The following is a 27869-nucleotide window of genomic DNA, read 5'->3' on the forward strand; positions in this document are numbered from 1 at the left end:
GGCAATGCAGGGTTAATCCCCTGAAAAGGTGTGGAAGGATGGCTGCTACCACTGAAGATGGGGAGATCTCTCCCACTGCCAAAGAAGACTCATCAAAGATTAGGGGTTCAATGTCCCCAGCTTCATTGGAGTCTTCCCACATATCCCCATCCCAGTGTACAGGATCCCATTCTTTCCCAGTCAATGCCCCCATTTTATCAGATACCTTGCGAGGCTGGGGAGCCAATTTGTATTGTAATTTAGCCACTCACAGGATGAAATTCTGTTTGACTTTCAGCACTCTCAGCCCTGCAGCTACTAGCCCTGTCTCATCAGGACACACATAGAAGCCTTCAGGTCATTTATACTGAGTTTGAGCTGGAAATTTGAATCCTTGAGCTCATCTCACTTTGTCCAGCAACATTGTGACTTTGTCCACAAGCCAACATTATTACATTCATTCATTTTCCAAAAATGTTCCAAAGTATCATATTCACAATTATCCAACCCTTGCTTCTTATAAGAGGTTGATTAGGACTATCTAATGCGGATATTGTGTGTATTTTTATTGCCAGATCACACCATGGACTACCAGTACTCTCTTTACTACTGGAAATAGAGTCTTAGCATCCTTAACCTTAATCAGATCAGAGACCCACTTCTAGAATCCCTAGAACCAATTCAGAAAACTCATCCTCAAAATTCTGTTCTTCTAGTACCACTCCTGGTACCAAAACCTGTATTAGTCAAGGTTCACCAGAGGAAAAGAACCAGGTGTGTGTGTGTGTGTGTATGACTTATAATAAGGTATTGTCTTGTGATAATGGAAGGCTGAGAATTCCCACATTCTGCTGTCTGCAAGCTGGAGGCCCAGAAAGTCAGTGGCATAGTTCAAAGGCTGGAGACCCATGGTATAGATTCCAGTCTGAATCTTAAGTTCTGCAAACTAGGGGCACTGAGGGCAGAAGATGGATGTCCCAGCTCACTGAGTCAGGCAGAGTGCAAATTCAACCATCTTCCACTTTTTTGTTCTATTTAGACCCTGAACAGATTGGGTAATGCCCACTAACACTGAGGAGAGCCATCTGCTTTACTCAGTTTACCAATTCAAATGCCAGTTTCTTCCAGAAACACCCTCACAGACACTCCCAGAAATAAAATTTAACCAGATACGTGGGCATCTAGTGGCCCAGTCAAGTTGACAAATAAAACAAACCATCACACAGCCCTAGAAAATCTGATTCAGAGGAGTGGCCAGGAATTTGATTTAAACCAGCACGCCAGGAGAGTTTGATGCAGATGCTTTTGGGTCCACTGAAGTAGATAGAGGGCAAGAGGGCCAGCTAATAGTGATATATGGAGGAGCAGACACATGATGAATAGCTGGTGGCATAGGTCCCCAGAAATCCTACAGCTGAATTCCTAGAGTCACCTTGGTTAGGAAACCCCTCCAGCCCTGTTCTGAGGCCTGGTGTGAAGAGCTCAAGGCCCCTGCATGTATATCCCACAGTACCTCCTCTACTGCATGAAATGACCAGAACATGACTCAGCTTCATCACCCAAAGAGCTCAGTTAGGACCAAGTATCACCTCCTCAGTGGTAGTTCTAGGGAAAAGCATCTTAGAACCTCTCACTTCCCCTACCAAAGTCATTGTGTGTAGTAGTCCAGCCTTTGGAGCCGGGAATACGTGGATCCAAATCCCAAATTCCACAGCTTGCTTCTGTGCCCTGCTGGCCACATTAATTCACCCTATGGAGCCTCAGCTTCCCCTTAAAATACCAGGTGTGGAATATCTGCCTCACAAAGTTGTCATGAGAGGTTATTGACCTTCAGTATATACTGGCTTTCTCTTTTCAATCTCATCTAAAACTATTGTCAAGATCAGACACAAATTGGATATATGCCATAGCCCCAATCTTCCCTGTATGGAACTTGTCTTGACAGCTACTATTGTCATCCTCCTGGAGCTACACAGAGCAGAAGCATCAGTGCATCAATGGTTCTTTTTCTATAGAGACATTTTTAAAAAATTATATATATTTAATATATATTTTAATAATTTATTAATATTTAATATATTAAAATATATAAATATAACAAAATATTAACTTTTAAAATATAAAAATAAATATAAAATGCTATTTATATATATTATTTTTTGAGAGAGAGAGAAAGGAAGAGCGAGAGTGCATGCAGACACAAGCAAGGAGGAGGGGACAGAGGGGGACAGAGGGAGACAGAGGGGTAGAAAGAGAGAGAGAGAGAGAATCTTAAATAGGCTCCACACTCAGAGTGGAGCCTGACATGGGGCCTGAATCCACAACCCTGAGATCATGACCTGAGCTGAAATCAAGAGTCAGATGCTTAATGACTGAGTCACCCAGGTGTCCCAATATGAATTTATTTATCAAGGAAAAGGTAAGAAGAGGGACACAGGCAAGATAGGATGGTATTTTTTTCATCCATAACCAGTTGCTAAAACAGGATTTTTTTTTTTCAAAATAGAAATTTTTTTACTATTTTATCTGATTACAAAAGTATCACTTGTTCATTAAGAAAAAAAACCGGGATCCCTGGGTGGCGCAGCAGTTTGGTGCCTGCCTTTGGCCCAGGGCGCGATCCTGTAGACCCGGGATCGAATCCCACATCGGGCTCCCGGTGCATGGAGCCTGCTTCTCCCTCTGCCTGTGTCTCTGCCTCTCTCTCTCTCTCTCTCTCTCTCTCTCTCTGTGACTATCATAAATAAATAAAAAATTAAAAAAAAAAGAAAAAGAAAAAAAAACCATTACAAACTCTGTATGGTAAAAGTGTCAAATTCCCATAGAACACTAAGCCACAGAGAAAACCATGGTATATGCTGTGTCTTTCCAGATGCCTTTTATTTTTTTTTAAGATTTTATTTATTTAAGAGAGAGAGAGAGTGAGCACACATGAGTGGGGAGAAGAAGGAGAAGCAGGCTCCCTGCAAGCAGGAAGCCCAACACAGGGCTTGATTCCAGGATCCTGGGATCATGACCTAAGCTAAAGGCAGGTGCTAACTCGACTGAACCACCCAGGAGCCCAGCCAGATGCCTTTTAAAATGTATATTTGCCTTTTTTTTTTTTTAAAGATTTGTTTATTCATGAGAGACAGAGAGAGAGAGAGAGAGAGAGAGAGAAGCAGAGACATAGGCAGGGGGCGAAGCAGACTACCCCCACAGGGAGCCCGATGCGGGACTCGATCCCAGATCCCGAAATCACGCCCTGAGTCGAAGGCAGATGCTCAACCACCTAGCCACCCAGGTGTCCCTATATATGACTTTTAAAAAACATAATGGAATTATACTGTTCTGTATTCTCCCTTTTCCCAATTACTTTATATCATCCTAGTGGTTTCAAGTGCACTCTCCTTGCCTTGCTCCTAGAGGGAAAGCAGCCAGGAGCCAAGCAAGACCTTGTGAATGACTCAGTAGAGACTGCCCTGATGTAGTACATTATGCAACGTACATATTTTTCAGTAAATGCTGAAACAAGAAAGCTCTTAGACACTGGAATAATTGCCCCTATTTTAAAGCCTGCTTCTATCAAAGAGGTGCTAACTGCATAGAGAGTAATTTTACCAAAAGGGGATTTGCATCAAAAAAGGAGTACAAATGCAAATTAAATAACAAAGAGATACCATTTTTCACTTACCAAATTAGCCAAAAACTTTTTTATTTTATATATTATATACCTGGTGTGGCAAGGAGTATAGCAGCCTCTTTTGTGTGCTCCTGGTGGGCATAGTAATTAGAATATACTTTCTTGGAGCACCTGGGTGACTCATTCAGTTAACCATCTGATTCTTGACTTCAGCTCAGGTCATGATCTCAGGGTCATGAGATTGGATTCCATGCTGAGTGTAGGAACCTGCTTAGGATTCTCTCTCTTTCCCCCTCTCCCTCTGCCCCTTCCCCACCCCACCCCCTTGCATTCTCTCCCTCTATTTTTTTGTATGTTTGTTTGTAGTTTTATTTATTTATTTTTTTAAAAGATTTTATTTATTTATTCATAGAGACACAGAGAGAGAGAGGCAGAGACACAGGCAGAGGGAGAAGCAGGCTCCATGCAGAGAGCCGACATGGGACTTGACCCAGGGTCTCCAGAATCACGCCCTGGGCTGCAGGCGGCGCTAAACCGCTGCGCCACTGGGGCTGCCATAGATTTTATTTATTTATTTGACAGAGGGAGCGAGTGAGAGAACATAAGCAGGGGGAACAGCAGAAGGAGAGTAAGAAGCAGGTTCCCCACTGAGCAGGAAGCCTGACACGGAGCTCAAGCCCAGGATCATGACTTGAGCCTACAGCAGATGCTTACATAACCCCTGACTGAGGCACCCCTCTCTCCCAATCTCTAAAAAAAAAAAAAAAAAAAAAAAAAAAAAAAAAAAGAACATACTTTCTAGAAAGTAAGTTGACAATATATATATATATATATAAAAACCTGACAGATGCTCATATCTTTTGATCCATTGTTAGGAAACCACCCACAAAGAAAGACTTCAAAATGCTTGCAAAGAGGTAGGCACAAAAATGTTCATTGTAAATATTTTGCAATAATGGGAAAATGTAAATAGCCTAACAGGAGAATGATCAAATAAATTATGGTCCATTCAAAGTATTACATATTATCTGGCTATTTAAAGTCCTCATTAATGTAGGGAAGATAAAAATCAAGTGATTGGGACACCTGGGTGGCTCTGTGGTTAAGCATCTGCCTTTGGCTCAGGGCATGATCCTGGAGTCCCAGGACCGAGTCCCACATCGGGCTCTCTCCATGGAGCCTGCTTCTCCCTCTCCCTGTGTCTCTGCCTCTCCCTCTGAGTCTTTCATGAATAAGTAAATAAAATCTTTAAAAAAACAAAAAACAAAAACAAAAAAAATCAAGTGATTAAATAGTGATATCTGCTACTTGAAGGAATTTGTGGGTAATATAAGGGAGGAGACTTAGGCCATTTGTAGAGGTAATTTGGTGGAGTCCTTGAGGTCACCTAGTGGAAGCAGAGGCCTCAAGCTCTGTGGTTTTTGTTCTGGGTTCAAGCAAATATGGGCCTCCCTTAGCATCTTTGCCATCTTCAGACAACTGCTAATCTACCACATTATCTACTGACACTCAGGTAACTGGGATAGCCTCTGTAATTGGGTACTTTGACATGTAGAAATCCAGAGACTGATCTCTCATTTTAATTTTTGTGCTTGCATGATTATTTGTTCTCATTTAAAATTATATCCTATTGTTTACCCAAAATGAAAACACTAATTTAAAAAATATATGTGCACCCCTATGTTATTGCAGCATAATTTACAATAGCCAAAGTAGGGGAGCAATCTAACTATTCATCGATAGTGAATGGATAAAGAAGGTGTGGTATACATATATATTATCAGCCATAAAAAAAAAAATAAGATCTTGCCTTTTGAGACAACACTGGATGCACCTGGAGGGTGTGATCCAAGGAAGAGAAAGACAAACACTATATGATTCCACCTGTATGTGGAATTTTAAAAATAAAAAAAATGAACAAATAGAAACAGACCCATAAATACACAGAATAATGATGGTTGCCAGAGGGGAGACAGTGGAGGGTGGTGGGTGAAGGGAGATGGGTGAAGGGAGAGGGAAGTACAGGCTTCCAGTTATAGAATGAGTAAGTCACAGGGATGACAGGTACAGCATAGGGAATATAGTCAACAGTGCTGTTAATAGCACTGTAGGGTAACAGATGGCAGCCTCATTTGTGGTGAGCACTACATAGTGTATAGAGTATATTATGTACACTATGTTATACATGGGAAACTAAAAGTGCATGTCAACTATAAATCATAAATACGTAATAAATAAAACAATGCTCTATGATCACTATATAGAAATCTTAGAAAGCATGGGGCAGGGAAACAAAAAAAAAAAAAAAAAATCACCAAGTCCACAGGATTGCATTCCCTGGTTAAGGGTGGACTACCAGTAAAGCAGCTCTTGCAAGGACTGCCAACTGCTTCAAGACATTTGAGGAGCCCAGGAGCCTTAGCCCCAAACTTAGATTAAGTTTATATTAGATTTAGAGCGCCCAGGCACCTGCAAGAAAAATTTGAAATCCTTTTTAGAGGGACACAAAGTCATACAAGGCTTCAAATTATTTTTACTAATAATTTTTTCAAACATAGTATCCTACACTCAAAGATAACCAAGTTCACAGGGGACAAGACACCATGAGTAAAAACTGACAGGAAAAGGGGCACCTGGGTGGTTCAGTGGTTGAGCATATGCCTTTGGCTCAGGTCATGATCCCAGAGCCCTGGGATTGAGTCCCACATCAGGTTCCCTGCATGGATTCTGCTTCTCCCTCTGCCTATGTCTCTGCCTCTCTCTCTGTGTATCTCTCATGAATAAATAAAATATTTTAAAAAAAGAAACTGGCAGAAAAAAACGAGACAAGAGATATACATCTTGCTAGATCCTGGTATTATCAGATAGACATTGATCCTGGTATCTGGCAAAGGGTCTCATCAGTATGCTGTGTTCACTGAGGCAGGGAAGGATGGAATATATTTTAGATAGACTTCCTTCAAAATGTTTTCAAATTTGCTTTAAATTGATCAGGAAAAAAAAATTATCAGGAAATTTCATCTGTAGACCAAGCACAGCCTCTCTCTTTGTCAACTTTCCTGAAGGGGGAAGCCTGTTTGCAGGGTTCACACCAATGTTACTTATAATAGAAGTGATGGAAGTACACAGCCATAGCAAAATGGTTACATTAACAAAGATACAATATCAATGAACCATTCATAATTGTCCGGCTGCTGCTCAAAGCTGCTGGGGAAAGAGAAGAGGCCAGAGCTTCAAGCCTGTGCCCTCCAGACAACCTGCAGACATCCATGGCTCCCTACTCCAGACTTGAGAGAAAAGATAAGGAACACTAACAAGTGAAACAACCCCAGGACAAACCCTCCAGAGAGGTCTGTAAGGGAGGTGGACTTTGATCTTCGGGTCTTCTGACCTTTTCTTGACTTGCTGAGATTGGCCAAAACCCAGAGTCCAGCTGCCAACAGAACAATGTGGTTGTTCTGAGTCTCTGGAGCCAAAGGTTTCAGACTTGATTTCCAGGTGTCCAAGGGGAAATCATCTGTTCTCTATCAAGAGAGCTGGCGTCCCATCCCAGCCAACATACACTCTCCAAAACATGTTTTAACCCAGCATTGAATGTCACAAGAAAAGCGCCTTAAGACTCTCCAAGGTCTCTGAGACAGGAACCCAAATAGGCAGGGCTGAAATATTGAGTTCCCAGGAGATACCAGGCATCAACTCTTACACAGTCCACATGAAAACCTGGCCCAGTGCGGATGGTCATTCACCCACCACAGTTGAGGATAGTGGAGCCAGAACACAGCAGGGCTACAATTTTAAACCAGGTCTCTTGCCAACAACCCTCCCCTTTTCATAGAACCCGCTAGAGCGCTTGGGATCCGACCACACTGCTGTCTCCCACACTCCAGAGCTGATCCATGGGACCTTCCTAAGAGTCTTAAGAGAGAAAGAAGAGGCAATATGGTTGCTTTGCCCAATAAGATGTGGAAATTTACCCAAACCTACTCAACCACATGGAAAAGACTGGCTGATTTTATAAAATCCTTCCTCAAACACATCATCTGTACTTCTTCTTCCACACACTCAGAACTTAGGAAAAAAATTTCTCATAAAAAAATAAGCAAACAAGCAAGGCGATGGATGTGTTAATAAATGGCGAGAACCCTTTCACAATATATACATAATCAAATCACCACGATGTGCTCTTTAAATGTCTTACAACTTCGTCACTAATACCCCAATAAAGCTAAAAAAAAAAAACCAAACAAACCCAAAAACAAAAAACAAAAAAAAACCTAATGATTACCAAGAAGGAAAAAAGAAAGAAAAATCTGCATTCTTTTTCCCCAGAAGGAAGAGACTTAAGCTTCGTTAGACGATTACTCTGCGCCAGATGCCCTTAGCCCTGGCAAAGTTGCATGGCGCGTGTCAGAGCCAGTCCTCATCAGCCAGAGCTCCTTTTAGAAGGCATCTCCCTTCACTTACCAGCTAGCCATCAGAGTGACCGATGCATCCTGGTTTACATGGGACTGCCCAGGATTTAGCACTGAACATGTCATGAGAGCTGCTGCTTGTCACACCATTTTGGCTTGAACAGAACATTTTTCTTCTTGGTACATTTAATAGTAAAGCACAGAATAGTGTCAAAACACCCTGATTTCCCTATTTCTGTATTTTCTCTCTTCTCCTTTTTTAATAGCACTGAAGACACAGACCTCATCCTCAAGTCAATTGAACTCTACCCATGATGGAGGAAGACTTGAAAATTATACAGGGATCCTCAGTGGCCCCATATTTCCTTCCCAGAGAAAAATGAAGCTTCTAGGAAGGCAAAGTGTTTTCCCAGGAACCAGAACCCCTGAGCTGGTACGGCTTGTTAAATAGCTGTGTGTCCTTTGGTAAGTTCCTGGCCATCTCTGAGCCTAAGTTTGAAATACAGGCAATTTAAATGATCTCCTTCCCTTAGGGAGTACAAAGGCCTTGATGCTCAGCCCCCTCATTCTACAGATGAAGTCATGAAGGCTAGAGAAATAGGGAGGTTTGGCCAATGTCACCCGGCAAGCCAAAGTAGTACAAGACATGCAGTACTCTCTAGAGGTCTTTTGTCCCCGCCCCCAACACCCACTAGAGAAAAAGCAGAGTATGCTGAGAAACAGAATCTGTTTAATGTTGCTTTCTAAGCCTGTAAGGAAAATGAGCCAAATGCTGAAAGATTAAGAATTCTGATCTTAAAAAAAAAAAAAGAAGAAGAAGAAGAATTCTGATCTTTCAAAACAAATCAGGGTTTAATTTGGGTTTTCTTCAAGCCTCATAAAAAAGGGGAGCTGAATCCTTGACCAAATACTCAGCATTCCAAACTGGGAAGATGAGACAGATTTTAATCCCCTGCGTGAGGAGCAGGCTGATGGGAGGATGTGTGTTTCCATTGGCTGCATATTTCTCAGATGTGTAAATGGCAGGCAGCCTGGAAAGAGGAGGCCCGGCCCCAAAGGGGCATGCAGGGCAGGTGGGGGCTCCAAGGAGAGAATGTCCGAGCAAAGCCAGAAGGAAAGCCAACTGGGCTGAATGCTGGTAGCTCAGTGAGGTTAAGTAATTTGCTTAAAGTCATTCAGCTAAGAAGGGTCAGAGTCAGGAACTGAATATGCATCTACATTCAAGCCCAAGTGCTCACAGGCTATGCTACATCACCTTGAGAATAGGAATATAAATAGATCAGGGCACCCTTCAGTGAACCAGGGAGTCTGCTGTAGACTCTCCAGGCCCCCTGTGGGTGTCTCCTACTATACTCTTGCAGCCTGTTTCTTTAGGGTCCCTGATTGGATTGGGATTCATTCATTCATTCAGCAAACATTTAAGAGTCTACTGTGTGCTGACTGACACTCCCCATCAGGAAAATAAACCAATTAAACTAACATGGAGATGTGTCCAAGTGCTGTAAGATGAAGGAAGGCTTCCTGAAGGAAGCCTAACCCAGAACTAGGGTAGCCATTCAACGTGAGTCTTGGATTGGGATACATCAACTGTCATGTCAAGATGAAATGTGGCTGAATTATTCAGTCATTTACTAGCAGGTTAGGTCCCCTTTGGTAGGGAGGACCCTGGTACCATTGACTAAAACAAACTTGGGGATTGTCTAGGAAGGCTGATTATCCTCAAATATTCCAAAAGTCAATATATCATGCTCTCAATTATCTCTATATCCCACTTGTGTGACATCTGCCCCCACCAGTATTGGCAAGGCAAAGAAGAGGACTTCTATATCCCTAGCACCTCTGATCCAGTAACTTCAACAAATAGAGACCTGTTTGAGAAGTAATGTAGTCTTGTGTTATATGTGAGAAAACACAAGCTGAGAGAGCTTGGGTGGCTTACTCAAGGCCACGCAGCTGTATAGGACAGCACCAGGATTGAAATCTAAAGCCCATGCTGTTTTCATGACCCCACCCACCTCCTGTGTTCTAGATAATGCTTCAGAAACAAGATCTCTGTAAAGAACAGTCCCATAAAGATACCAAACAAAAAGCGATTTTGACCCCTCTGGAGTGCTCAGCCCCATGCTAGTCACCAGGGGCTCAGGGAGGCCTAACCTCAAGGAAACTCTATTCAGACATGAAAAGACCTAAAAGGTCTACTTGAAATCACAGAGGCCCACATATAACCAGGATCTGAGTTATATGGCATCCCTGGTGTCAGAGATCAGTGCCCCAAAGGAGGCAAATTTGTGCTGGCCTAACAAGTCAGGAAGTGTGTTGACAAAGCTGGAGAGAAACTGGAACCCTTGTGCATTGTTAGTTGGAATGTAAAATGGTGAGTCTGCCATGGAAAACATGACAACTCTTCAAAAAATTAAAAATTAGGGACACCTGGGGGCTCAGCGGTTGAGCGTCTACCTTTGGCTCAGGGCGTGATCCTGGAGTCCCAGGATGGAGTCCCGCATTGGGCTCCCTGCATGGAGCCTGCTTCTCCCTCTGCCTGTGTCTCTGCCTCTCTCTCTCTGTATTTCTCATGAATAAATAAATAAAATCTTTTTTAAAAATTAAAAATTAAATCTCATATGATCCAGCAATTCTACTTCTGGGTATACACCTCCCCCACCAAAGAATTGAAAGCAGGATCTCTTTTTTTTTTTTTTTAATTTTTATTTATTTATGATAGAGAGAGAGAGAGAGAGAGGCAGAGACACAGGCAGAGGGAGAAGCAGGCTCCATGCACCGGGAGCCTGATGTGGGATTCGATCCCGGGTCTCCAGGATCGCGCCCTGGGCCAAAGGCAGGCGCCAAACTGCTGCGCCACCCAGGGATCCCGAAAGCAGGATCTCAAAAAGATATTTGCACACCTGTGCTCATAGCAGCATCTTTCACAATAACCTAATGGTGGAAACAACTCAAAAGTCCATTGACAGATGAACAATGTGGCACACACATACAGCAAAATAGTATTCAGCCTTGAAAAGGAAAGGAATTCTGACTCATGTTACAAGATGGATGAATCTTGAAGGAATTATACTAAGTGAAAGACAGCCAGACACAAAGGACACATAGTATATGATTCCACTTGTAGAGGGTAGAAGATGCTAGAGTAGCTGAACTCAGGGACAGAATGTTGCCAGGGGCTGGGGAGACAGGGAAGTGGAGGAAATGGGGAATTATTCAATGGATGTAGAGTTTCAGATTTGCAAGATGAAAAAGCCCCAAGACGGACTACACAACAGTGTAAACGTTGGTCTTCCACACTAGCACTCAACATGTTTTCTTTTCCCCAGCTCACCTCTACTCCCTCAGGCTGGTTCATTTTCAGGCCTGACCCCTCGAGCTCAAGCTGCTGCAACCATATCTTCCAGATTCACATTCTGCCAAAAGAAAGCAAACATCTATGTCCCAGCATTCCCAGAAGTCCCAAGATCCATTTTGGTTGGACCAGTGTGTCACTTGCCCATGAGGCAATCAGGGAGCACGGAGGCTTATGATGCATTTAGCTTCAGACTGGATCATGGGTTCTACTCCTGAAGCTGGGAGCATAACCAACTCTACCCAGAGATCCATGGACCAAAAGTGGACCAAGAATTTTCCCAGAGGAAAATTGGGATATGCCCACCAAAGAGATAGTATGGGTGAAAATGGATGCAGAGCCTCCAGACTTCAGTTAACATCCCCTAGTTCTATTTGCCTAAAGAGAACAGGAGGTTCAGAATGGCTACGTGTATCCGAGATCATGGAGCTGAAGGAGTAAATAGGGACCTCAAGTTCAGATCTGCTCCGATCCAATGAAGCAGAGTGAGTGTGTGTGTGTGTGTGTGTGTGTGTGTGTGTGTTGGGAAGGTAAAAGAACTAATGGTAAGAGTTGCATTGGGTGGGGTAGCCATGCTAGGTATTCCTGGTAGGGTGACCCTTGTTATGGGGAATTCTGAAAGTCAGGAGGAGGAGGTTGAATTTCATGGAGAAGGAAATAGAAACTTCTATGGGTTTTAACAGAGATATGACACGATAGGATCTAAGCCCCACTAGAGGCTGCCATGGGTGGGGGGGTCTGCTCTCTTACCGATTCCGATTAACACTCCCTTTTATGACTTGAGGATATTTTCAAGGGATGGGCTCCATGAGGCGTGACCCATCCCCCCAGCTTCCTGGCTCCAGCCTGTCCTCTGAGATTCTGAGTGCCCCTCCTCTCCCCTCTCCTACCCTCTGGCCCCCCCAGTGCTGTGGCTTTGGCAGCCACTTTGGAAACTGCAAGTTTTAAATGAATTTCCACCCCAGAGGAAGTTAAGAAGCAGGCATGTTCCACCAGCCACTTCTGAGCCCCAACATTTCTCCTACCCCTTCCGAAAAGGGATCAAATACTCTTTCACAATAGGAGGAGGAGAAGGGAGGAAGACAGGAGGGGCAGCAATGAGGGGGGAAAAAAGAACAAATACGAGAACCTCGTTTGATCTTAATCAGACAAAGTTTATGTCTGAATTTTTCTCTTCCATGCTGAGAAAACCAATACATAAGGGAAAACAAATCACATGTTATTTACTTCCCTCGAATTTTCTCTGATTGATTCCAAAAGGGTTTAGGAGGCTCCTAAGCCTAAACACAACAGGAACCGTGATAATTAGGGGCAAGAAAGGAATGAACACCATAAATGGAACAGAGGAAGGAGATGCCAGCAGGATACCAGCAGGCACCTGAGGAACAGCAGTTTATACCTTGGACACTCTCGTGGCCCCATATGGAAACACACGTTAGCTTTATATTCGTTTTGTCTGCTGATGATAGAAAAGCATTCAAGTGCATCTCTGGCCACAAACTTCTTTCTGGGACTAAACTCAAGCAGAAATATATCACATGGGGCAGACAAATTATATTGGAGTCGCAGAGAATAACAAGAACAGTAAGCCCAAAGGGCTTTGGAAGGAGGCACAGCCCTGACTGGCAATGAATGTTCTAAACAGCGTTTGTATTGCCCAAGGGAAAGCATGATGCTTGAGTGCATCTTGTGGGAAAAGATGGGGACCTCACCCTGGACCTGGAAGAGTTAAGCACAGCAAGGTGGGCAGGCCAGGAGATTCTGAGAGAAGAAACTGGCTAACCCAGAACTAGGTCTGCAAAGTGAGCTGGAACAGCCACCACCCGCCTGCTCCTGGCCCTTCCAGCCAGCCTTACCCAGTCACACATCGCACCTCTGGAAGTCGAAGCATCCCTTCCTCTCCATCCCTCAATCCTTGCATGCTTCCTTCTGATTTTAAGATCCTGGCTGTCACCTTAAGCCTCTAACTATGACTGCCAAGGTCAATGTCCAGTTAGATAAACATTTGCAGATGACCTCCCTGCGTCCACCCCTGCCTGGTCCCCCCAGCAGTGCTCCCTGAGGACCCCCTGGAAAGCACTCTAGCTCTATTTCAGCCACGTGGTTTGGGTGGGATTGATTCTGCTCCCAATTCTAGGGTTGAATTCCAGGACAAAGCATTAACCCATCAGAGCATCACATCCCTCCGACCTTGATGGCTGCTTTCATGGAAGGACAACAACCCATATCAGGCTAACAAACCTCAGTTCTAAGACTTTTGTTTTGTACTCTCAGGAAAGTGAATTTTCTCCTTCTCATCTAGAAAGAAAGTGGAAAGGATGCAGCCCCCAGAGCTGCTGGCAGCCATCCTGTGACCACGAGGGCAGTGCCAGCTGAAGAAGTGAACCCAGAGGAAACCAAATTGTTAGATGGGAACATCCGGATTCTAGAGATACCACTTGAACACATGCAATGAGCCGGACCCCTGGACTTCCCAATTAGCTCTTTCATTTAAACCAGTTTGGGTCCTCATAGGTAAGCCACTTTTGAAGCCCTTCAGAGTTAGGGCTTCAAAATGCTCTTCCTCATTCTCCCCTGCACTGAGACGCTGCCTTAGCCTGTTCCTCTGGGCCCGTGGTATTCCCTCGGGTCTGAGGTGGGAACTTCTACTCTCAATTCCCACTCCAGATGGAGCAGGTTGAGCCAGCCCTGGCCTTCCAAGGAAGGCTGCAAATAATTCAAACACCAGTTATCAAAGATAAGAGAAAGTTGAGTCAACAAGCAAAAATGTAGCAGCCTACCCGATCCCAGCAAGCCTTCAGAGGCTTGGGTCCACTGTTCCCCAAGGCCGTGGCAGCCAGGCTGAGGGAGGTCTCTGGGTATCCAGGCGAAACGGTGCTCGGGATGCCTGTCAACAGGTAGTGAGGCTTTCTAGCACTGGACTAGAATCAGGAGTTAGGGCTCTGACTAGAAGAAGATGGGCAGAAGCAAGCAGGGTTCCCAGCTTAGATCCAGGCTAATTACTTAGCCAGGAATTCAGACAAGAAAGCATCCAAATACCAGAACAGGAGACGAGTCCAGCCTTTTATCAGACACAAGGCAGAAATCCAATTACTTCAGTGAAGCCAAAATCAGATCCAGCCTAGAGGCCAAGCTAACCTGACTCTGGGTCCTTTGGACATCCTGATAGAGCACAGGTCACAGGGCCCCCAGCTGAGGGTCCAAGGGCTTGAAACTATCCACTTTGCCACCCAATGCAGGAAAGCTCTTAAGACAGAGACTATCTCCCACCTCAAATCCACCCTCTCTTCTTACTAGATGTTTGCTTAAAAGCTTTGGTCAAAAAAAAAAAAAAAAAGCTTTGGTCAAAGGGGCAACATACACAGATGATTAAAAGGAAGCTTTTTGTCATCTTCTTCCCCTTTCTTCCGGCTTGGAATGATGTGTAAGTAAGAATCACCCGGAGCTCTGGCAGCCATCTTGCAGTCCAGAGGAAAAGGCCAGTAGACAGCAAAGACATGGCCTCGACCTTGATAACACTGAGCTGCTAAACCAACTCTGGGACCACCTTCTTCTGGATTGTTTTGGTTCTCTGAGGCAATTTAATATCTCAATTGTTTAAGCCAGAGTTTCTCAAAGTGTGGCTCCAGGCCTGCAGCATCAGTACCATCTGGGAATGTGTTTGAAATCATATTCTCAGGCCCCGCCCCAGACCTACAGAACTGGAAATTCTATGGGCGAGGGGGGTGCTGCAATCTGAGTTTTACCAAGCTCCCCAGGTGATGCTGATATGAGCTAAAATTCAAGAACCACTGGCTTAAACCACTGTTGGCCTGAGTTTCTGTGAGTTTCAGCTGATAATATTTATACTGACGCATTTCTCCATGGCATCCCTGAACTGTTTATGGGATATCAGGGGGCTGAGAGCAAAGCAGGAGAATGAATATTCACAAAGCCAAAAGGGAAAGTTTCAAAGGGGCAATGGAACTCACAAAGGAAAAGATAAATAAAAATTAAGCACTTCTGGCTATCAGAATAACTGTAAACACAATTAAAGGCAAAAGAAAACATTGGGGAAAATAATTGCAACAAATGTGACAACACTTAAAATCTTTTCTGTCAAAAAGTCATGCAAAATAAGATCCCAAATAAAAAACACAAAGAACACACACACAAAGAAAACATTTACAGAATCGGAAATACAAATGGATAATTAAAAGGAAAAATACTCAACCTATTAGGAATCAAAACAATGTGAATTAAAATGAGATCTTCTCATCTATTGAATTAGCAAAGATTGAGTAAAAGAAACTTCTTGCTCTGGGGAGGGTAAGACAGGATGGACACCTGCCTGCACTGCCGATGGGGGTGGAAACTGGAACCACCACCATTCTGGAAAGCAATCAGGTCGCATTCATCAAGAGATTTTTTAGTGTTCATACTCTTTGAATCAGGAACTCAACTTCTTTTTATCTAATCCAGAGGTCAACAAAGTTTGGTTTTTGTATGGTCTGTAAGCTAAGAATGTTTTACGTTCTTAAAAGGTTGGAGGGAGAATAAGAAGAAAAAGAAGAAAAAGAAGAAAAAAAGGAGGAGGAAGGAAGAGGAGGAGGAGGAGAGATGGGGGAAGGGGGCAGGAAAAGGAGAAGAGGGAGGGGAAGGAGAGAAGAAAAGGGGGAGAAGGAATAGCAGCAACAGAAACTGTACCAGGTACAACTAAATATATGTTCCAGGGTCACCGGGGTGGCTCAGTTAGTTAAGTGTTGCCTTTGGCTCAGTTCATGATCCCGGGGTCCTGGGATCGAGTCCCACATCGAGCTCTCTGCTCAGAGCCTGGTTCTCCCTCTCCCTCTGTCTGCCACTCTGCCTACTTGTGCTCTCTCTGTGTTAAATAAGTCTTTAAAAGATAAAAATTTTTTAAAAATACATTTTTCTATCTGCCTTCTATTGACAAATGTTGCTAACTGACTGTAGGCTAAGTAGGGGTTGGCAAACTATAGCCCATGGACCAAATCCAACCAGCCACCTGCTTTTGTAAATAAAGTTTTGGGTTTGTTTTGTTTTTGTTTTTAATTTTTTTATTTATTTATGATAGTCACAGAGAGAGAGAGAGAGAGGCAGAGACATAGGCAGAGGGAGAAGCAGGCTCCATGCACCGGGAGCCCGATGTGGGATTCGATCCTGGGTCTCCAGAATCGCGCCCTGGGCCAAAGGCAGGCACCAAACTGCTGCGCAACCCAGGGATCCCTAAAGTTTTGGTTTTTGTTAAAGATTTTATTTATTTACTCATTAGAGACACAGAGAGAGGCAGAGACATAGGCAGAGGGTGAAGCAAGCTCCCTGCAAGGAGCCTGATGCAGGACTCGATCCCAGGACCCTGGGATCATGACCTGAGCTGAAGGCAGAGCAGATGCTTAACCACTGAGCCACCCAGGTGCCTCTCATGCAGCCTTATGGCATGGATGAACTTGAAAGACATGCCAAGAGAAAGAAACCATATACAAAAAGATAAATATTGTATCATCCCACTGATACCAAGTATCTACAAGAGGAAAACTCACCAAGGCAGAAAGTAGAACGAACAGTGGTTATGAAAGGTGGGGGATGAGCGGGGAGGGAGTCACAGTCAAGTGGGTACAGTGTCCATCTGAGATGATGAAAAAGTTCTGGACATGGATGCGGGTGCTGGCTGCACAATCACATGAATGTACTTGATGCCACTGAACTGTATTCTTTAAAATGGTTACATGGTGAATTTCATGTTCTGTATATTTTGCCACAATTAGAAGAAGAAGAAGAAGAAGAAGAAGAAGAAGAAGAAGAAGAAGAAGAAGAAGAAGAAGAAGAAGAAGAGAGGAGGAGGAGGAGGAGGAGGAGGAGGAGGAGGAGGAGGAGGAGGAGGAGGAGGAGGAGGAGGAGGAGGAGGAAGAAGAGGAGGAAGAGGAAGAGGAAGAGGAAGAGGAAGAGGGGGAGGAAGAGGAGGGAGAGACAGAAGAAAAGAAAGCACCTCGGGCCCTGGGAAGAGGAGAAGGGAATTAAGTAAGTAGGGGCTGCTGTTATCCAGCCGAGGTTCAGGGAGCACCTTGTCCAGGGGGCCCAACCGGACAGTAGCAGATAGCGACTCATAGCCAGGCCTGTGGCCTCCAGGGCACCAGCCATTCAAACACTTTCACAGACAGGACACCTCTGAAAGACCCAGTGCCCATCACTGCTCACACAGTGTCACCAAGCACCTCCCCTGCACTGGACAGAGGATATGGCAACAAAGCGGACAAGCCCTAAGACACAGGACAGCTGGAGGCTGTGGGATCTCACACAGCCATCCCCTCCCACTCCCCCCACCCCCATTTTGCTACTCCACAGAATCTTCACACAGACATGGCCCAAGGGACATTCTGCCTCTGACATCACGCCCAATTTCTACACAGATGGAGGCTGCAGCAAGCTGGGGTGAAGACAGTTAGGACTGGGGTCAAGGGGAGACCAGAATTTAACTCTGAATGTCTCAGGAAATGGTCACCAGACATCCCACAAGAGCAGAGGGACACGGGATCAAATCTTGCCCTGGGTTGGGAAGCAGCTTGATGGAACAGGAAACCCATGGGCTTTGGAATCAGATGATCCTGGGTTTGAGTTCAGCCTCAGTTTTCCATCTGTCAAAGGGGTATGATGGTACCTGCTCTGATAGTCATCCCAGGTGGAGCCAGACTACCCGGGTTCAAATCCAGTTTCCCCACCACTTATTAGATACATGACCTCTAATAAGTTAATTTCTCTGTGCCTCAGTTTTTCTCATCTATAAAATGGGGAGTTCTTTCCTCAGTGGGTTGTTATAAGAATTAAAAGAGTTAAGACAGAGAACATGCTGAGCACCGTGGTGCCTCGCACACCAAAAAGTGTGTGTGTGTGTATAAAATACTATACACTATGCAAGAGGGGCTCTGGGAGAGAAGAGGAAGCCATGGCCGTGTCCTCCAGAAAGGAGGCAAAAACAGAGCCATTCCAGACACACTCCTTCTCTTGGCTGCCTGTGCCAATCCCTCCCCACCAATCCTCAGCATAGGTTCTAAGGTCCTGAGGTGGCTCTCAGCACTTAGGGAGCCTCCTGCTTTCCCTCAGAAGGTGTAAGGAGGAGTCTAAACAGGAAGAGACCCTTCTTCCAAATGAGCATTGAATGCTCACCTCCAAGCCACCCTAAGGAGTATTGTTTTCTCTGTTTCACTGATGAGGATACGCAGGTACAGAGAGGTTAAGACACTTGGCCAAAATTCCCCAACAAGTCATCACGAGGGTGAAATTTAAACCCAGGCCTTTCTCGATGAAAGTGGAGGAGTTTCTCATGGTCACATTCTCTTCCCATCGAACTCAGCCTCAACATCAGCTCTGCCACGTCCTGGTTTGCTGAATTTGGGTAAGTCTCTCCCCCTCTCTGAACCCCAATATCCACAGTTGTAAATGGGGAGACTAGGTGTTTGTTCATTCAATAATCATCAACTCAGCCCAGGACCATGTTTACAGGGAAGCTGTTGAAGATAAAGTTTTGTGGCCTCCCTCTTGCACAGGCTCCTTCTGAGATCCTGGGGAGTCTATTATATACTTTTCTTAAAGAAGTTCCCAGGCCCCCAAAACCTGGGCTCCCCCCTGCCACCCAGCGTGCCAACACCATGCCAAACCCTGGATGTCGGGTAGGACAGGTGTAAAAAGGACACTAGAAAAAGCCATGTTTAGAGTCTCCAGCTAAGAGCCTGACCCACAGGAGGTGCTGAACAAAGGGTAGCTGGCAGTATAGTGCTTACTACATATTATTTGTCTCTCCTCTATTAAAATGTTAGCTCCCCAAGGAAAGGGAACTGTTGGTCAGTTTTGTCATCGATGCACCCCAAGAGCCCCATAAGTATTCTCTGGCCCTAGAAATGGTGTGTTTCAACTTCCCAACCCACCAATGAGAAAGGTGGTCCCACCTTTAATCAGAGCCAGGCCCCAGGGCCCCACAAACCCCAGCAGAGGGTTCTGACTTCCAGCCTCCCACCCCTTCCCTCCCTGGGGTCACTCTGGAGCCAGAGAGATACTTTTAGAATAAAAATCTAGGGCTGAACCGTCTAAGAAAAACAAGGAACATGGCAGAGGGGGGCGTAAAGTGCATAGAGCATAGTAAGATTGCCAGATTTAACGATAATATAGGACAACTAGTTAATAAAGTTCGACCAAAGAGAAATCATATTTTAGTATGACTGTCCCAGGCAATAATTTGGGGGCATACTTACACCATAACATTAAGATGCATTGAAACTGAGATTCAAACTTAGCTGAGCATCTCGTATTTCATCTGGCCACTCTGCTATGTACTGTGTCTTCTTGCGCAAGTATCTCAACCACTCCAAGCCCTCCCTTCCCGGTAGAATTGCTGTGAGGTGGAGGAAAAGAGGGACTCACATAAGGGCACAAGGAGATGCTTGTGCGCTCCGGGTTAGCTCCTCCTCCCCTGCTGCAGACACACCTAGGGAAGCCCTGGCTTGCCCGCCGTAAGAGAACATGGTAACTACAGTGTGGAAGGTCTCCAGCACTGTGCATAGATGGAGTGGGAGGGTATAGGTCCTGCCTTCAGAAGGCAAATGTCTAACCTGGTATTTCTCCGCCCTAATGGACCAGCACTCCCTTTTCACAAACATTTTTATGCCTCCTTTACCTTTGCTCAAAAGAAACTCAGTGATAAAGTAATGCATTTATATGCAAACTCCCTGCTCAGCAGGGAGTCTGCTTCTCCCTTTCCCTCCCCCGCCTCCCCCTGCTCTCTCTCAAAAGGATAAATAAAATCTTTAAAGAAAAAAAAGAATAGAATGCTTTACTTGCAATGTAATAAAATAACATTTCAGTATGTGAATGCTTGAGCATGCGGTGGGGAGACGCATAAACTAACAGGGAGTAGGGTTGGAAATCAAGACACTCTTCAATACTAACTTGAACCATATGAAATTACTGATATGGAATGGTTTCTAGTCTATGAAAATTTCATGTGATTCGACCTAATATTTGACATTCAGAACACAAGTAAACTAAATCTACCTATTGTGTGCGTGTTGCACCATGAATCAACAGCTACAAATGCAGTTATAGATCTGTTGGCGAGTCAAAAATTATAAGCATCATTGCCATCGAGGCTGTGATTTTCCAGAATGATGGTCCATCTTGTTAAAGTTGCAAACAACACAAAGTATAATCTTTTTTTGTGTTGCTCACTAGTTGCACTTTGGAAAAGTTTGTATTTTGTTTTTTTAAGTTTTTATTTTCATTCCAGTTAGTTAAAATACAGTATGATAGTAGTTTCAGGTGTACAATGTAGTGATTCCTGCTTCCATACATCACCCAGTGCTCATCACAGCAAGTGTGCTCCTTTATCCCCATCACCTATTTTCCCCATCCCACGAGCCCCCACTCTGGTAACCATCAGTTTGTTCTCTATAATTAAGAGTCTGTTTCTTGGTTTGTTTCTTTTTTCCCCCCTTTGCTTGTTTTGTTTCTTAAATTCCACATACAGGTGAAATCTTATGGTGTTATCTTTCTCTGACTGACTTATTTCACTTAACATAATACTCCCTACCTCCACCAGGTCATTGCAAATGGCAAGATTTCATTCTTTCTATGGCTGAATAATATTCCATTTTATATATATGGCATATATATATATATATATGACTATATATGTGTGTATACACACACACACACACACATACACACCGCCATCCTCTTTATTTATTCCCCTACCGATGGACATTTAGATTGCTTCCAAATCTTGGCTACTGTAAATAATGCTGCAATAAACACAGGGGTACATGTATGCCTCTGAATTAGTGTTCTTGCATTCTTTGGGTAAATATCCAGTAATGGGGTTACTGGATCACAGGGTAGTTCTATTTTTAACTTTTTGAAAAATCTCCATATTGTTTTCCATAGTGGCCACACCAGTTTGCATTCCCACCAACAGTGCAAGAGGGTTCCTTTCTCACCACATCCTTGCCAACACCTGTTGTTGATTTTAGCTGTTCTGACAGGTGTGAGGTGATATCTCATTGTAGTCTTGATTTGTATTTTCCTGATGATAAATGAAGATGAACATCTTTTCATGTGGCTGTTGGCCACCTGGATCTCTTCTTTGGAGAAATGTCCATCCAGGTCTTCTGCCTATTTTTTAATTGGATTATTTGTTTTTTTGGTGTAAATTCTTTATATATTCTAGATACTAAAATATTAAGTTTATATTTTAAAAATGAAAAAAATTGCATTTGTATGTAAAACAGTTTTAGGTTCCAGGCACAGAAAATTATAAACAGGTTTTTGTTTTGTTTTTTTCCTGCATGATCTTCTTACAGGATATTCAAAATTTGGGAAGAGGCAAGAAAGGTTCTTGTTGCATGGGTCTGTCCCACACACTGTAGGACTTGCCCTCTAAATGGACATGTTTCATCACCAAATCATTAGGGCAACCAAAATTAATCCCCCCCACACTTCCAAAATGACCAGAAAAGAGATGATGACAATGCCCCCTCTGAGAACCAGTCTAATAACCTCTGCTTGAATAGTTTCAGTGATAAGAAACCGATTAACTCCACAGGGCCTGGTATCACCGTTCTCATTGACTCATCTTTCAGGAGGTTATACTTGTTCCTTATGCCTCTGGTTGGGGCAGATGGTGGTACAACTCTTCTTCAAAAACCTTGACCCAGTCAGTACTTCTACTTCTAGGAAGGAGCCTCTTCTAAGAATTCTACTTCTAAGAATATATGTAAGTAAACAATCCAAATAGCCATTAAAATCCCTGTGCACAGAAAGCACCATATGTAGTGGTAGAACTAATAGCCATTTCCCTACTGTTGATATTTCAAGTAAATTACTATACCACCTCTCTCTGGACTAGGGAGTCACGATCAGAAATAACATGTTGACAGCTATTGGGCGGCATGGGTGCTTCTGGATTTTCTTCTTTTTTGCTCTTCCTGTTTCTATAACGATTTTTATCCTTACTGTAACTGGAAGAAAATAAACTCCATGGAAAGGAAAAACAAAAAGTCAAATAAACTCCATGGAAAGGAAAAACAAAAAGTCATGAAGCCATGGTTAGAATCCTTTCCTGTGGAGATGAAGAAGCCGAGGAGAAGTGGCATAGGAGAGCGGGCCACTCAGGCCATCAGGGATCCCCCATCTCTTGCCACCATTTGAGACTCAATCAGTATATGGGTCCCCAGTACCACTCCAGGGGCTCCCAGGAACAAGATCTAGAGACACACAGACCACCCAGCCTGTGGCCTGCAGAGTCACCATGTGGGTGTCCCAAAGAAGTTGTCTTCTTGGGGCACCTGGGTGGTGGATCAGTGGTTGAGCATCTGCCTTTGGCTCAGGTCGTGATCCCGGGGTCCTGGGATCGAGTCCCACCCACATCAAGCTCCCTGTGAGGAGCCTGCTTCTTCCTTTGCCTGTGTCTCTGCCTCTCTGTGTGTCTCTCAAGAATGAATAAATAAATAAATAAATAAATAAATAAATAAATAAATAAATAAAAGCTTTTTTTTTTTTTTCTTTCTTTTTTTTTTTTTTTTAAAGGCTGTCCTCTATAGCTTCCCGTAGTGACTCATGCTCTAAGTTGTGGGGCTGGCAGGGGGCGGGGGCTGTGGCACCGGGAGGCCTGGGAGGCCCCATCCAGATGGGGTCAGGCTGAGATATGATCTATTTTGCTCTCTTGCCCCTTCTCAAAGTGAGTTAGTGGGGAAAAGCAGGCAATAAAACAGCATATGTAGTATTTCAGTATGGCAAAAATGTGCATGCTTCTGTGCAGGTGATAGAGATGGAGACTGGTGGAGAGAGACAGGGGACATGTGTGTGAGAGAGACAGAGAGTGTGCGAGCACACATGTGAGATTGTACACAGGCTGCCCAGAAAGGCACACACCAAAATGCCACTGTTGGTCATATGCAGGAGGAGAGAAAGGCCACACTTGCATGGTTACAAGTGCAGACAGTTCTGGGCTCAAGTCCCAGCTCTGTCACCTACTAAGGTACAACGCTGGAGAAAACAACTACTCTGTGACTCAGTTTCTCAGTCTGGAAGGTGAGAATAGCAACAGCACCTACTTTATAAGAGTGAATAGAAACATTGCTTCAGGGATGCTCGACAGAATGCTTGGCACCCAACACATGTTGGCTTCCATGACTTTCACTATCAAGGGATATAATGATACATTTTGCTGGGTCAAAACCCACATAAACACAAACTACAAAATGAGCCCTCTGGTCCCACCGGTCCCACCTGGTTGGCTGAACACAAGCTAAGCAGAAGTCCCTTCAGTGACCTCGGGCTGTGAGACAGACTGTCCCCTTCAATCTGGAGGCGATCACGCTGAGAAGTCTGTAGAGAAAGGCCCTGCAGGCAAGATTCAGCCCAGGTTCAGCCCACTGTTGCGCAAAGGACCCAGAGCTCACTGATGCAGCATTTTAGTGAAACCAAGTGAAATACAAGGAATCAGAAGGGAAGATAAGTGGAAGCTATAAACAAAATAAAAGGACAACAATCAGCCAAGAAAGAAACACTGGAAAAGGCAGGGGACAGCAAATCAATTGAAGCAGGGCTTTATCAGACGTACTGGAGCTGAAATTTAACCATAAAATATGCCTCCCCATCCTTCCCAGAACGCCTCTGCTGGACCAGTTACTACACAGCAGACCCCAGAAGGCAGCTGTCTGCTCACCAGAGTATACTTGGGGGAAGATTAAATAAATACCTTCATACAAGGAACAAGGAGGGAAGAACTATCAAACTACATCAAAAAAACAAAAATGATGTTATGGAATACTGATGTATTTCCCTAGCATTCTTTGCTCTCTATCTCTGACAAACACATCCATTATGTCCTATTTCAGGAATTTTGAATTTTTAGGTATTCAATTTAATAAATAGACTGCATGTCTATTTTCTCAAGTTATTGTCTTTACAGTTTTTTTATTCTCCAATTTTCATAAGACCTTGTTTAAATTATTACCTGGGTAGCTCTAAAACTCTAAGCTTCCATAAATCAAAAAATTACTGTATTTGTTTATAGTAAGTTAATTTGGATTTCCGTTCTTATATTTTGGAGATCCAGCTATCCAAAGCCTCTACACACAGAACTCTTATCCTTCATGTCAGCATTCCAAGTTCTTGATGGCTAGGAATCCTAGTTTCTTGGTCTGCACTTGTTCCCTTGGTACTGGCCATGAGGATGCTTTCCTATACGAATGAGACCACTCCATTCTTTCCTTTTTCATCAGACAGTGACTAGAATCCTACTGGGAGTCTGGGAAAACGTTCTTACCAGTTACAACTTGTATTCCTTCAAATAGCCATCTACTTATGTACAGATTCCAGACTGTACTCAGACGAATATTCCCTGGTTGTCCTTTGTCAATTCCCTCATGGCTACAGTCTCCTGGTTCTATTGTCACAAGCTTACTATAAGAGACATCATGTGCCCTATGGAGCCACTTGTCAGCTGGAAATGCTGTTTCATTCCACTTATAATCCGTAATCTCGAACAAACCGGAAAACCCACATTAGGAAGTCATGAGTACATCACCACGTTAAAATTAATTAAAACCTACAATTCGAGTAAAAAAAAAAAACTTCACAAATAAAAAGGATAGCTCAAACCATATGCAAGTGCTTAGTTAAGGTGAATGGATTGGGAATCCATATAGCCCAGTGGTGATTGTGAGCTGCTTCTTAAAGATTTTAAGGACTAGATACAAGCTGAGATTTCTCCCCACTTTTTACCTTTTCAGGATGTGTTTTTTGGAGACTAGGATATTATTTAAGAAGAAAGAAGAAGAAAAGAAGAAGAACATTGCTTACAGTTATTTGAGAGAGAGAGCATGCATGTGAGTGCGGGGAGGAGGAGAGGGAGAGAATCTCAAGCAGACTCCTTGCCCGGCACAGAGCCCTACAAAGGGGCTCAACCGCACCACCCTGAGATCATGACCTGAGCCGAAATTAAGAGCCACCCAGGCAGCCCTGTCAAGCAATGTTTTCTTAAACACACACACACACACACACACACACAATTTCCACTATGGTTCAGAAATGCTGTGCCTTACAAACAGAAATTTGTTTTTAATATGGAAGTGAAAGGAGGCTGATTCTTGAACAAGTTAACATTTGTGTTAACCAAAATAAGTACTGAATACAAAGTATATATATAAATCTCGAGATGTACTGCCAACCTTTAAAAATGAACTTTAAGAATATTTTTTTAATCAAGTGTTAAATCAGCTCATTTTTTGTAAGAATTAATCCATACCTATATACATACAGAACGTCTAGAAGAAAATATTCCCACTGTTAATACCAGATAAGTCTTGATTATATGACTGTGGAGGACATTGTCTTCTTTTTTACACTTTCCTGTAAGATCTGAATTTTTATAGTGATCACAACAGTTATATTGCTTTTAGTAATCAGAGGGGGAAAAAAACAAAAAAATCCTATTTTTCCAAAAATGACAAAAGAGGAAAAACATCTAATGAAATCAAAGTGGGTCAAGGTTGCTCACGGGCCAGGGAGCTGGAACAGACCAGAATGCCTGGTTGGGAAATGGCCCAGGCTAAGCCACACCAATGTGACTCCACAAACTGTCCCCGATGAAAAAAGGCCAACCAGGCACATGAGCAACTTGAGGTCAGATGGTTCTGAAAAAGCCAGACATGAACACCAGGGGCTGCTGGTCCTAAGAGGGGGACTCTAGACACAAAGGTCACTTGGCCTCAGTCCTTGGAGAAGCTTCCAGCCTCAATGAGCCAAAGAAAAGCATGGTGACATCAATGAAGAACCACAACTGGTTTAACAAACCACTCGTAAAATTTTCAACATCTCTAGAAATGAAAGGAATACACAATAAGACAATAAGTCATCACTCTTCACCTAACAAAAGAATGAAGAATTTTTAAATGCTGGTAGGGGTGCATGGAGACTGCCAGTCACTCACTGCTACAGGGAATAGCTGCTAATGTGTGTTCTGAAAGCAATGCAGCAGTACCAGTCGTTTTAGATATTCATACCCTTTAGGGATGCCTGGGTGACTCAGTCGGTTAAATTGTCTGTCTTTGGCTCAGGTCACGATCCCAGTCATGACCCCACATCGGGCTCACTGCTCAGTGGGGAGCCTGATTCCCCCTCTCCCTCTATCACCACCCCTGCTTGTGCTTTTTCTCTTTCTCTTCCTAATAAATACATTAAAAATCTTTAAAAAAAAAAAGATATTCATACCCTTTCAATTCCATTTCTAGAAATCTACCAGAAGACAAGCAAACAAAATGCTTCATTATCAAAGATATTCATTGCAGTGTGCTTTATCATTTTTTTTTAAAGGAAATAACCTGAATACTGCCCAACCATGGTTATAATGGTTAATTTTGATACAACCTCTCAGTGGGGCATTATGTGGCCATTAAATACAATGTTTATGGAGCACTTATAATAACACACAGGAGGAAATGTTTGTGTTGCCATTTTAAATGATACAGTAGGATATAAAATTGTATATAGAACACAATTTTAACTACATAAAAATTCACATTAAAAAATGGAGAGAAAAAAAATGGAAAGAAATGCACTAAAGTGTTTTACAGTTCCCGGTGGGTTGGTCAGGCTATGAGTGGGTTTTTTTTTATTATTAATCTTTTAAAAAATAATTTTGTAAGGATTTACAGGAAAGTTGTATGAAAAATACAGAACACACTCCTCTTACCCAAATTCCCCAACTGTTAACATCCTTCCACATCTGCTTCCTTGCACGTGTGCACGCTCATTAGTCTTCTGAACCATTGGAGAGCAAGCTGCACATAGGATATCCCACTTCCCCTAAATACTCCAGGGTAAATGTCCTAAAAACAAAGACACTCTAGCATAAGTACCATATAACCTTGCAAATCAGGAAGTCAACATTGACACACATCACTATCATCCACGCCCTATTCAAATTTCACCAACTGTCCCAACAATATCCTTTCCATTTCCCGTCCAGACTCCAATCTAGGAACACACCTGGCATTTAGCTGTGGCTTTCCAGACTCCTTCACACTGCAACATTTTCTCCCATTTCAAGTCTTTCCTCAACAACTATGCATTTTTTTTTAAGAGTACAAGCCTTTCAGGGCACCTGGGTGGCTCAGTCAGTTAAGCATCTGCCTTCAGCTCAGGTCATGATCCCAGAGTTCTGGGATAGAGCCCCAAGTTCTGGGATAGATCCCAGGGTTCTGGGATAGAGCCCCAAGTTTGGCTCCCTGCTCAGCAGGGAGCCTGCTTCTCCCTCTTCCTCTGCCTGTCATGCCCCTTGCTTGTGCTCTGTTAAATAAATGAATATAATCTTTTAAAAAAAAGGAGTACGAATCTTTCACTTTATAGAGCGACCCTCATCCCAATGCCTACTGTTTCCTTAAGCCATACATTCTTGGCAGGAAGAACAACAGAAAAGAGGCTACCTTCACATCAGGTGTGATGACAACAT

General features: G+C 43.5%; 1 protein-coding gene across 4 annotated transcripts in view; it reads right to left on the bottom strand.

The window, feature by feature from the left end:
* The window catches only part of LOC144286077 (uncharacterized), a 184909-nt gene that overhangs the window by 108898 nt on the left and 48142 nt on the right, over window positions 1–27869 (bottom strand). The window contains exon 3 of one of the 4 annotated variants that reach the window (XR_013354171.1): window positions 11348–11429. The exons of the other annotated variants lie outside the window; for them this stretch is intronic. The gene's annotated coding sequence lies outside the window, so the exon portion shown is untranslated. The remainder of the gene's footprint in view (window positions 1–11347; window positions 11430–27869) is intronic. 4 annotated transcript variants of the gene reach the window in all.

The sequence above is a fragment of the Canis aureus genome, chromosome 16 (assembly GCF_053574225.1).
Source record: "Canis aureus isolate CA01 chromosome 16, VMU_Caureus_v.1.0, whole genome shotgun sequence".
NCBI classification, from domain to species: domain Eukaryota; kingdom Metazoa; phylum Chordata; class Mammalia; order Carnivora; family Canidae; genus Canis; species Canis aureus.